This window comes from Rattus rattus, chromosome 5 (assembly GCF_011064425.1).
Source record: "Rattus rattus isolate New Zealand chromosome 5, Rrattus_CSIRO_v1, whole genome shotgun sequence".
NCBI lineage: Eukaryota > Metazoa > Chordata > Mammalia > Rodentia > Muridae > Rattus > Rattus rattus.
In genome coordinates, this window is record NC_046158.1 from 91,599,789 (window position 1) to 91,613,170 (window position 13,382).

At 40.9% G+C, this 13,382-nt stretch overlaps 1 protein-coding gene across 1 annotated transcript in view; it reads left to right on the forward strand.

The window, feature by feature from the left end:
- Positions 1-13,382, forward strand: part of Fmn1 (formin 1) — a 363,061-nt gene that overhangs the window by 36,912 nt on the left and 312,767 nt on the right. The window lies entirely within an intron of this gene.

Consider the following 13,382-nt stretch of genomic DNA (forward strand, 5'->3'; position numbering starts at 1 on the left):
AAAAGCTTTCTGTTTTTCTTGAACTTGTGATGTTCTATAAATTTCTCTACATCCCTCATGCAGGGAGGGTTTTTTTTTTTTTTAATGTGGTGAATGATTTTTCCATCCTCCTCATGTAATATGCTGATCTTAGTTCAGGAAAATTTGCCACTTTCTGCCTCAATATGAAAGTCATAGAGTTGTAAAAATTCATATCATGCACTACACAGAACTCTAATAACAAAAATACTTTCTGAGCACAGATGCTGCCTCAGAAAGGTCAGAATCAGCTGGCAGCCAAGCTTGGTGGAGTTAGAGGAGGGAGCTGAGTGAGGAGTTGTTGCCTTAACTCTAAAGTTTGTGTGATGGATGGTGTGGATGTCAACTTGAGAGTCTAAATTCACCTGGGAGGGGGCCTCAGGCCATGCCTATGGATAGTATCTTGATTGTGTTTTATTGGTGTGGGAAGATCTATCATAATTGTGGTTGGGACCAATCCCTTGGCAGGGAATACTGGGCCATATAAAATGGAGAAAGTGAGCTGAGAATCAGCATATATTCATTCATTGCTCTCTGCTTCTGGGTTGTGGATGCAGAATGACCAACTGCTTCAAGTTCCTGCTGCTTAGGCTTCCCAACCGTGAAGAGCTCTGAACCAAGACGAACCTTTCTCCCTTAAGTTGCTTTTGTCATGGTGCTTTATCGCAGCAACAGGAAAAGAAACTGTGACCCAGAAATCACATCAAACTCTAGGGTTCTATGCACTCCTCACCCAGAATCTCTGCACTGAATATATTTGGTATTTCATAAGATTTTTGCCCCTTAATTTAGGATTATCTTGTCATTTGTTACAGGTTCTTGTGTTATAAAAGCCCATCCTTTATAAGCTAGTAAGGGTTAAGCTTAGTTGTCTGTAAGCACAGAAAAATACATTCAGTTTCTGTTGGCAATGGACTGTGGACCCACTGAGGACGTTGAACGGATAGTTCCATTTTCCATGTGGCTTCTCTATGTAGTTGTTCATGACCACTCTTTTTACTTTGACCCAGTCTTCCATTGGGATCTTAGGAAGCACTTTTAGGAGCCAATTATAAAAATCACAGGGATTCTCTACCATGGAGACCTCCTATGCAGCTAATGTTATATAAGGGGTCGGAAAGTGGGGGGAGAATCGGAGTAGACGAGACCTTCCTTTCTGTAGTAATTATCTTAGACTTTGTCCCAGGACTCTCAGAACTTGTCTTACTGGCACTGTCTTGAGAAGCATGGATAAAGGGAGAATTCTAGCTAGCACCCTGGATCTATGGTATATCTTCTTGTCCCTTTTCTTCTTTTTACTTCCCATTCTGTACCCAGAGTTCTAGCCACGTCTTAGTTACTCCTGCTGGCGGTGAGTTCAGAGACTGTCCTCTTTCTGGATGCTTCTGTCTTGCTTTCCACATCCCCCCCACCCCCCGTCTCAGCAGAGGCCTCAGACAGTAGCAGCCAGCTGTTCAGAGGTAACTCATTTACCATCACCCTACAGTGGTCCTTCATCTGAATCCAACTCCCATCTTTCCCCCAAGTTAGCTATTAACTAGATGGAGTTTATGGTCTGTGGACATGTATTTCCTGTGGAAATCATAGTGAGGTTTTTCACTGAAGTGAAGAGAGTAAGATAATTGAAAGCACTCTTTAATTACTCAAGTGAGGGATTACATCCTTGCAGTTTAGTGTTTGTATTACTTTCAGGTTTCCTGTTTTCGTTTATTTTTGACTAAAATATCTGTTTCTAGTTGGAAGACTCTCGAGTTACAGACAAGTAGTTAATTCTGAGTACAAAGTGAAATCCACATCTTACAAGACCAAGCATTTGAATCCAATGTCATTGCCCATGCAGGACATAACATAAGGGAATCAGAAAAGCCATTGATCCATCTCCTGTTGGCTTTATAAATTTTCTAACTCTTCATCCTATGAGCTCCATAAGGAATTTCTAACAGGTTGACAATATGATCAAGCAGAGCATACAGTAAATATGAACAGTATCTAGGTTTTTCTTCTCATGTATCCGTCTAGTGACCTCTCCCTGATGGTTCTACGGGACCTTGCTTTGATGACAGAGGTAACTTCATGTTACCAAGCCTCTAAGAAATATGTATTTCCTTAAAATAACTTTGAGGGATTTTTAGTTGTGTAAACCTACGTAACAGTGTTTTGGGAGCTTAACATTGAGATTCTTTTCTAGTTTCCTGTTTTCATGTATCTTTAGCTGAAAATAAGCTCCTTTAATGGCACAGGCATCACCTGACAGCTGCCTCACCACACTGAGGAAACGTCTAGCCTTTCTTGTGTTGTTGAGCAAACTTAGGATTTTTTGTTCTTTGGAGTTAGCAAAGCGTGATGGAAGCACATGCCTCAAGTATCAAGTTCCTTGATGTTAAAAATCATTTGACCAATTCTTGTGCTCATAAAAGATGTAGTTAATGCCAGTTTATTTAGAGTTGAGAGGCACTCATGTCAAAGACTATATTGTATCCAATCCTTCTGTCAAGTCTTTGAGACTATATTGTGTGGAGAAGATATAAGTTCTTTGCATATAAATATTGAGGTTTGATGTCATTTGCTGAAATTTTTAAGAGTTCCAAATACCAATAGACATAGACACATATTTAGCTAACTTCAGAAAGTATGGTATACACAGAAAGTTACCTGTAATTGCAAGGAGGGTAGAGAAATTTCAGAAATAGCATTTACTTTATTATATCTAGAATATAAGAAAGAAAATAATAGAGTTATCAAATCAAAGATTTATCATTAGACTTCTGTATAAGCATGACCTAGTGACCCTACCTTTAAGAACTTTGCTTAAGTGAATGTATGTGCCCATATGGTTACATGCACACAGGTACCTGCTGCAGCAGTTTAAATTTTTATTATCATTATTATGAGTGTTATTTGTGTGCATGCGTGTGATGGAGGTCATGTGCAGGCATAGGCGTAGGAGCAATGCTTTGTGGTGACAGTTCTCTGCTTGTACCTTTATGTGTGCTCTGGGATTGACTTTAGGTTACCAGGCTTACATGGCAAGCCCTTTACCAGCTGAGCATCTTGCTGACCCTGTAGCAAGTTTTCAGACTTTGAAAACATTTAGGGAAAAAGTCTGAACATTCTCAAATGAGGACATGTTTAAACAAATTACAACACATTTTTCCTCTGTAATACTATGAAACTCCCTAAAGTATTAATATAGATTTCTAACGAGCTACAAAATAATATGTAGAATGCTCTTGTTTCTTGTAACTAATTTATTCCTGCATTCAGCCTTTCTTCATCCCCTAATGTTTAATCCTTTTTTTAACACATTATACTTGCACCCACATGTACATATGTTTATGTAAACATATATTTTGTTGGCCAGACCCTGCATATGAGGGAGAACATGCTTCTTTTTTCTGAAATTGTGTGACCTTGATTAAAATTATACACTCTCAGTCCATTCATTTTACTGAAATTTTTGTGCTTTTATATTTCTCTAGAGATAAATAGCATTTGTGTGTGTGTGTGTGTCTGCACTACAAATTTTATTTTTTAATATTGATTTTACTTTATGTATATGACTTTTTGCTCACAGGTATATCCGTGCCTCCTGTGAGGGCTTGGTAGCCATGGAAGTCAGAAGAGGGCCTAGGATACCCTGACACTAGAGTCGTGTGTGGTTGTGAGCTTTCGTGGAGGCGCTGGGCATTGAATCAGGTCCCCCACAAGAACGAGGCTCCTAACTGCTGAGCTATCGCTCCAGCCACATCAGCCGGATTTTCACTGTCCACTCATGTGTTGGCAGACAAATAGGTTGATTCCAGATCTTTGCTGTGATGAATCAATAAACACGGTGTGTAAATATCTCAATGGTGGTATGTAGAGTTCTCTGGATAAATGCCCAGATGTAAAATAAATGGGCCATATGGTAGTTCTATTTTTAATTTTTGAGAACTCTCAAGGCTTCCACAATGGTTGTATTTAGTCCCCACTAACAGTGAATAAGGGTTTCTTTCTTTCCACATCCTCTCAGTCTCTTGTCAGACTCATTGACGATAGCCATTCTGACTGGGGTGAGGTGCTTTGTCAAAGTAGTTCCCATTTGTATTCTTCCAAGGCCTAGAGATGTTGAACACTTTTAAAGTAGTAATTAGTTATTCCTGTTTCTTTTTATAAGCGTTCATTCCGTTCATTTGCCTATTTGTTGATGGGCAGTTTGGGTATTTTTATTGGCATTTCATTTCTGCAGTTCATTTTAAATTCTAGGTATTTATTTCCTTGCTCAGGTGTAGTTAGTAAAAGTCTTCTCCCGTTCATTAGACCGTCCGTTTGCTTTGCCAAAACTTTCTGTTCTCAAGTAGTCCCATCTGTTGATACTTAGAGGTTGTTTCTGTGCTGTTGCTGTTCTATTTAAAATTGCTACAGCCAATCTATTATCTTATAGGGTATCCCCTATGTTTCCTCTAAAAATTGCAATTTTATTTCTTTTAAGAAAACAAAGAAATATGCTTTATTGAGTGTCATGTATCTGCAGGGATAGGATTATACTGGAAGCACATTTTTCTGCTTTTCCTGTGCCTTCTAATGAAGCAGGAAACTTGTCAATGAGAATATAGCATTTGTCAAAAACAAACAGACAAAAACCAGGAAAGTATGTGGAGAGCTATGAAGGTAATGCCAACAGGAGTATATTTGATGGTAAAGTTAGATGAGAATAGCACAAAATCCAGAATCTAGCCATGAAGGCAACAGAGAGGGGCTTGTAGAGTCAACAGAGTTCTAACAGGAACAGATACCTCCAGGTCCTCCCAGGAAGTGGGGTCAAGGAGGGGTGCACAACAAAGAATGGCAGGGTCCCTGGAGCCTGAAGAAGGGACCAGAAGGAGAAGAGCATGAGGTGGGAGCAGGAAACAGCCTGGCCCAACTTTCTAAAGTAAAGCCAAAGGCAAGTGTAAGGGGACTGCTGAGCTGTGGGTTACGACCTGCAGGATCTGCCCTCCAGGACCCTGAGCACGGAAGGATGAAGTGGACCCTGAGGAGCAGCGCACGGGAAATTTGCCGATGCAGGTGAACTGCCGGCAGCGCAGAGACCAAGAACAGACTTGATTGTAACTGACCTGGAGGGAGTTGTCTCACTAGAAGATCTGCTCTTAAGGTAATTAGGGGGCAATGAGGAAGTAGAAACAGCAGCTAACGTTTCCTTCCCAATTTACCAACAACTCAATGTGGAAATACAAAGTGGTCTTTAGATGGCCAGAGTGAATAGGAAGATGTCAGGGCACATGGTTGTCTTGGTGGTAAGTGACCACTGTAGCGTTTCACTTCCTTTCATATTTTATAGCTCTGTACTGAAGCAGGTTGATTGTCTTTTTCATTGTTAAGAAGTTGCACATAGAAAAAGTAAATGAACGAGAAATAGAAACTTCTTGTGTAGTCTACAGACCTAGTCAAATTCCGTCTGCTTTTTTTTCAAGAATGTGAGTTAAATCTGTCTTACCCACTTATCTCACATTACGAATAAATGATCAGTATATGAAACAGTCTGCCAGGGAATGATTTGTACTTTGAGGTCCGTTTCCATACACGGTAAATGAAGAGTATTTCTGAATGATTTTTGAAAGGATTGGGGCACATGGCCTTGTTGGAATAGGTGGGGCATCCTTAGAGAAGGTGTGCCACTGGGGGTGGGCTTTGAGGTTTTAGCTCAGGCCAGGCCCAGTGGCTCACCCGCTCTTCCCGCCTGACGGTTCAGATGTAGAACTCTTAGCCACCTCTTCAGCACTGTCTCTGCTTATGTGCCACCTCGATGACAATAAACAAAACCTCAGAAACTGTAAACTAGCTCCGATGAAATGTTATCCTATCTAAGGGTTGCCATGGTCATGGTGTCTCGTCACAGCAACAGTAGCCCTAGATCAGACATGGGTATTAAACGTTGGCGATTACTGTGTGTTTATAAATATGTATTTATGTGTACGCACATACACACAACCGTTCTGCCAGATTGTCATTGGTCGAGACATCTAAAACTCATACTTTCGAAGCTGCCATAGTGGCCCATACCTTTTATTCCAGTGCTTTGGAAGTTGAGGCAGGTGGATCGCTGAGATCCAGGGCAGTCAAGACTGCATATTGAGATCCCACCGAAAACAAATAACCAAAACCAGCACCATGAAGCACCTTAGCCTTTTGAGCCTGTAATTGAGTTACAAGCATTTTCCAATCGATGGAGCGGAGTATTGACTCTTGAAGACGTACCTCTTACACCATCTGTTTCCAGTTCCTCTGTGTAAGGGTGTTTTTGAGAACGATGGAAACATTAGTTACCACTCTGGGCTGACATTCTGTCTCTTGATAACCGTTACTATGTAATAACATTTGTTTGTTCATTTGATGGATTTAACCTGTTCTCTCATTAGTGCTATTAAATAATTACCTTTTTAAAAAAATAGAATCTTACTATGTAGCCCAGGCTGGCCTCAAACTCAGCACTTTCTTATGCTGGTATTCTAGGCCGGAGTCAAGACACATAGCTGAGTTATTCTTAGATAGAACGTAAACCGTAGTGAGTGGCCCATGGAATGGAAGCTTGGGCACACCATCTGCCTCGAGTTCCTCTGCATGGCCCGGCAAGCCAGCCTCCAGTTTATAGTGTATGGTGGCGTTTCCCACTCCCACAGAGAGTTCTGCGAGTTATTTTCATCCTTATACATTTTCTAGTGTTTCAAATCTGATTGTTTCTATGGGACCCAGAACCTTACCAGAAAGGGGTTGAAACTAGGTTAGAATTAGAATTCAGACATGTAGAAAGTTGCAGATGGAGTTGTAGTGTCTTTGTAGAACAACTGATAGTACAAAGGTTCACAGAATAACAGGAAGAGGACCGTGGGAGAAGTTCGGGTTAAGTATCTGGGCAGGCATTCCCTGCTCCTGGGAAGGATGCCTCAGTCTCTGTACAGAAGGGAGTTTGGGAGGAAGGGAAGCATGATGTTGGCTGTCAGAGCCCAACAACGAGCACTGTGGAAGCTCAAGACAAACAGAACCCTCCCTGCTGAGAACTAAGCCAAGGCTGCGTGGAAGATGCTGTTAGCACACCAAGAGGAACAGTCAGACTGAAGAGCAGCAGGACTCCCAAATGGTGGATCCAGGCACCAGTGGGAGGAGGGGCTATGGATCAGACCCGATTTCACGCTAGCAAGTGAACCCGAGCTTGAAGCACTGCAGTCCACACGTCTACGACTCTTGTAATAATTATATTCCTAAGACAGTATTGGCTCATCCACGTTTTAGCTATTTCTTCCTAAGTCATGATACCTTTTGTTTGTTATGAACTTAACGCTCTGCGTCTGAGTTTTCCGTGTAGAGAAAGAGCTGCCAGATCATCCAGCGAATTGCACAAGCCAGCGACTGACAGACTCCCTGGAGGAGTGCTGGAAAGTAAATAACCCTGTGAGGCATGAGGCCGCTTCCATTCTCTCTAGAATTCAGAGCTGTCTGGGCTTGTCCCGTAATTAGAAGGTTAGGCCCGTCCAGAGTCTATTGTCTATTCTTTGAATCTACAGGGGAATATCACAAGGCACAGCTCACATGAAAGAAGGGAGGCTTTGAGGCATGTTGAAAGGCACCAGCCTCGATGGGGAAGATAACTCTGAAAACAGTATGATGCAGGCCTCCAGGTCTCCTTCCTACTGGGCTCCTAGGAAGCTCGTGTCTGCTTCCTAGAAAGAAAACAACAAAAGACAGCGTTGTTATTTGAAAAGTAATTTTCTTTGGGACATTGAAGATGCGATCTCTGTAGCAGAATGTACTAATATGAGTCCAGAGTCTCTATCCAGGGTGTTTTTATGAGGCATCATGGCAGGTATAACACAGTGGAGTGAGCCAGGGTTTATATTTTCCTAAGGAGAAGTGGGAGATGCAGGCAGTTGTGCCTTGGGCAACGTCTGTTGGAGCAGAACAAAGTACCAATCTTGTCAGCACCTTTAAGCAGCCAGAATGCAAGAGAACAGTACCCATGAGGTTGAACATCGCATCCATATGATTAGGTCCCTGTGACTTCTAGGAGGTTCCAGGAAGGAACTGGTGCATGTGTAGGGGGAGCCCTACTCTGATGGTGTGTACAGGCAGCTTATTTTGCACCTTGACATCCTACTGACTGCATTTGTCAGAAGACATAACGTATAATTCAGAATGTTCTCTTGTGAACTGATGACATAGTATCATTTAGAATACTTCCTGTATCACTAGGAAATGTTAGCTTTCTTAAAACCACAGGTCACTGTCAGCCTCTGGGGAGTAGGAAGGGACTTTAAGAGCCATTGTTTGTTGCTGTTCTCCAGTGATGAAATGGTGTTGCAAATAGTAGCTTAGAGCCAGTTACTCTGTGCTACATGATTTCTCTGCTCTTGGTTAAATCTGATTCATTTGTTTCTGGTTCTTATTATGTTAATTTGTGTTGTATTATATTTTGGAACAGGGTCTCACTTTGTATCCCAGTAAACTCAAGGCAATCCTCCTGCTTCAGATTCTTGAGTGCTGGTCCTTCTGGTGTGGACTCACCAATGTTTGGCTTGCTTCTGGTTTTTTGTTTGTTCTTGGTTTTTTTTTTTTTTGTTTGTTTTTGTTTTGCTTTTAGGTAATGGCTTACATAATGATTTTTGTCTCTTTGTACAGGCTAATATTGGATTTTTCTAAAATCTGTGAATATCATAAGGAAAGGAGTTATTTATATATGATGCCTCTGATGTACTTACATAAAGCTTGGTTTAAAATGGTTCATAGTAGCCTTTTCAATTCTGGTGTAAATTTTTACTTAAGTTACAAAGGAACTAAAATCAAATGTTTGACTACTAATGTTCTTGAAATATAAAATCATAAATTAAGTTATGAGATAATAAAAGACAAGAGAAACAAAAGTTATTTTTCTTCCTACTAATTATTCCTGAAGCATAATTTTCTCTCTAGAAAGCATTCTTAATTTGTACAGGTATCACCCATCCAGTTCCTCCTAATTCCTGCATTATTTTGTCAAGGTGATAGGTTTTAGACCTCATTTGCTTATGTCATCACGCAATAACATACATCTTATTTTAAAAGTCCCCATCAGGCTCTTTGGGTTTATAACTTGCATTTCATTAATAGTGGGTCAACTTATACTGCTATTTTTAATGTACTTGCTGGATTTAATCAAAAGCAGCCTTCCAGCTTAAAATGATCAAACAGTTGACTATCCTTCACCACAGATATGGTGACCTGCCATAACTTCTGGGATGATGCGAAAGTGAAGGAATTTTGAAAATGTGATTGGGTGACTTTAATTGGCCTAGACAGTGATAGGAGGGATGACACACTGACCTTTAGAGCATTCAGACAGAATGGTTGGAAGTTCCTTTAGCTGACACCCACAAGTAGAATCGGATTGGTTTGTCTCCACCCTGTTCTTGGTATCCCATTACCACTGAGAACTTGTCAGCTGGTGTAAGAACACAATGGAATTGAAGCTAATTTTTTTAAAGTTATCCTCAAAGTTAGCACTGGTATTACATATATGTAGAATCAATTTGTATACATGAAACATTGTATGTTCTCAATGAGCATTTCATTGAAGAGTGAATTACCAGAAGAATGGATGAATGGATGGATGGATGGATGGATGGATGGATGGATAGTTGGATGAATGGATGAAAGGATGACGTAGCATCTTGTCTGCATATTGAGAGTAGGAACAACGTTTTCCCACTTGCCCTATGTTAGAAAGAATGAAACTGCTCCATGCCATGTTATGTAATTAGCACTGGTATTAGACATGTTACAGTGCAACCATTCTTACAACTTACCCCTGCAAGGGTTTAAGAAGTCCAAGGCCCACAGACCGTGAGAATGAAATTAAATGGAAAAGGTATACATACGTACATGGTGGACAATTTTTATCTGAGATCCTATATTTTATAATTAAACTGAACTTTACTGTCAAAGCCAGCGGTAGCCAAGTGACCAAACTTGACATAGAAACCAAAGATATTTAACGTTTCATGTTTCCCATTGGTCACAGATTAACCATGTTCCATTATGCATGATCAAAGGCTGGCAACTTTGTACTTTGCCTTGCACAAGCTATACTTTATGACCCATCAGACATGAACTACAAGGCTGGGCAGGTGCCTGTTGGTGCTCTTGGCTGCGACCCAGGCTTGTCTGCAAAGATTAACTCCTGTGTGTCTAATGCCCACCACTGCCTTTCACCTTCTGTGTGAAAGCATTTTGCTGGGAAACTTACTAACATGCAGCCTTAAACTGAGGCCACCTGAAAGTTCCTGGCAAAACGTCACACTGATCTGTCTGTAAAGCTCCTGTTATCACTCAGTAAAGCAAGATGTTCATAGAATCCCAAGAGTGGAAGCTGAAGCAAAGGCAAGAAAAGAATGGATGGACCTGGACAATGGCCTGAAAGGTTGAGGTAAATCGATTGGGAAGTGTAGGAGTCCCAAGGATCTTCATTCCGTCTGCAGAATTCACTTAGTTTTGCCACACCATATAACTTAGCCCCAGAGGATATGGTGGGCCTGTATTCATAGCCTCTGCCCTGACTGAAGAAGAGGGAGTCATTCTGGACAAGTACATCAAAGGGCAGGAATCCCGAGACCTTAAAGTCCTCTCTAGTAGAGTGAACTTCCATAGTTTAGTTCCTACTGTTTCCTCTCTGGTCTTGTCTTCCATTTCTACTATCAAAGGCTCGTTCTCACAACTTTCCCTGAAGTAACTGTTATAGGTGGCCTCCATTTCTGGACCGTACGAATCATAGTATAATGATGGGATGCTAGAGATGGACATTGGGGTCAAAGGTCAGATCTACATCCTGCCAGAAGATTGTCCTTCTTTATCTGCAAATTGTAATCACACACACACACACACACACACACACACACACACACACACACGCACACACACTTGCATGTATATTGTAGAGCTTGGTTCTTTAATATATGTTTAACACATGTCTTCCCCAAAATATTTAGATCACTTTAGTTTGAAAAGTATTAAATTTTTTGTTCCTATATTGTTATCCTGTTCTTAACCTTGGTCACTTAAAGCCTCAAACTGCATGTGTTGGAAAATGGGAGAAGAGAGTAGGGATGTTTAAAAGCTTCCTCTAAATCTAAAATTATTTCAGTATAGGAAATTCATCTTGTCCATTATGAAACTTGTGATTTCTCTCATTGTAAGATAAACATCTTTTCTTTTTATTCTCAGAGAAATTTATGCATGATGTCTATCAGACAGCATCATTAGTATTTGTTTATCTGTCTAGACTCTGAGCTCTATGGAAGCCGAGGCTGTGCTGTTAGGCACCTGTGTATCTCTGGTGCACATCGTATCTGATGTAGCTTGTAGAATGTCCAACCCGAGGACCACACACATCCCAAGAAGAAACCTGTGGGTGTGCTCCAACACAGAATTGTAAACTTAGTTAAAACGTACAATTTTATTATTATGAGTTCTTTTTTGTAACTTGAGTTTGTGGTTCTTAGGCATTAACTTTATAATGACAATATCATATCTCAATGACAAAAGGTTGGACATGCCCGATGGCCTGTGTTACATATTGCTGTGTTAGGAATTGCTGAAGGAAGGTCTCCCTGTATTGTGCCCAAGTGATAAGGGAAAGGAGATATGTGACCATAGAAAGTGTTAACACAGGGGGGAGCAGCGTGACTGAGATCAGTGCCTTTTACATTGTGATCACCTGACAACAGCATTTATTGACCACAAGCAGAAAGTGCGTAAAATGCTGTGAGGCTGCATCCCATAAGCTACTACATCAGAAGTGTGGGGTTGGGATTGAGCAGTTTACCTAATCCCTTGAATAGAGACCAAGATAAAAACATAAGTTCTATTAACATACAGCTATGTTAAACCAACTGAAAATCTTTTCCATCCAAATATTTTATTAGGGAAATGATTAAGAGTTATGCTCAACAAATAATCGGATTCCCACTTAGCTTTGTGTAATTATTTTGAGTAACTGTTAGCGGTCTCATCAGATTTAGGAACTTGTATACTTGTTAGTATAAATAGGCTCCTTATTTTTTATTAGCTCACTGATGAATTCTTTCACACCGCTCTTACATGGGATGTGGGTGGAGTCTTGCTGAGCATTTTTCCTGTCTGTCATTGGCCACGGTGGTCACAATTTTTTAATGTGGTCCTAGCCACTCCGGCCTCAATGCAGATGTCTTCAAGTTATGGATGCCTGCCAAGTGCCAGCTGCTGCCATGCGGTCCAAGATGTTCCTACTCCAAACTGATTCACTTGCGTATTATCATGCTAATATCTTGCATTTACAACCAGTTTTATGTTATCAGCGAATACTGTTTAAGCCATTGGATTGCATCTGCTAAAACCACACAGACCTCATAATCACAAGCACACATCTGCAGCTTTCCTTTTACAAGCAACAGCCCTACTATTGTGCTGCCATCTTCCTCATGGCTTTAAGAACAAATGTCTAGAATGTGATTATGTGTGACTAGTCTCACAAATGGCCTTCGTCAGGAACCTCTGCCAGTCTCATCACTGCAAAAGCTGCTCAGTCTTAGCCTCTGTGGTTCTGGAGAAAACTCATGTCTTAATAAGCACGGATCTGGTTTTCCTTTCAGAGAAAGAGGTCTGCCTTCTAAGGGCACACCAGCCTTTGGTCAGCTTCCCCCATGTTTGCTAAATAAGCTATAATCCACACAGTTGTTCAGTTGAGCTGGGTTGAGGAAAATGCCCCTGTTCTGGAAAGAAGTCAGACGCACTATACCACTCACTAGACCTCTGTCTTGAAGTCAGAATGTTTGAATTAAACCCTGACAATTATGGGTAATGTGTCACCGAGAAGGATACAACCTTCTCCAAACTCATCTGTATAACAAAAGTCTAATAATTGGTATATGAAATTATTATGTTTTATGGCTGGTCTTATCCTAGTGTGGGGCATGTAGATGGAAGAGGCCATTTGGAGTTTCCTTCTATTGTTCCCTACCTTACTTTTGGAGGTCATCTCCCTCACTATACCTGGAGCTCACTGATTGGCTGGCAGACCTCAGGGAGCTGCCTGTTCTTACCTCTTGCCTCTGCTAATATTATAGGCATGAGCCACCAAGCCTGGTCTTTTGTATGTCTGCTGAGGATCCAAACTCTTCTGCTAGTCTTCAACTAAGCCTGGGTGGCACTTGATTGAACGAAAGGACTCACCAGTTCCAACTGGCTTTTCTATAAGGTCACACTCTTCAAGACGAGGGCTGAAAACACAGATGCTATATTATGATTACTTTGTTTTTGTGTTTTTAAAATATATCTCCTAACATTATTGCAAGGTTAACTATGTTTGTGAAGGGCTCCCA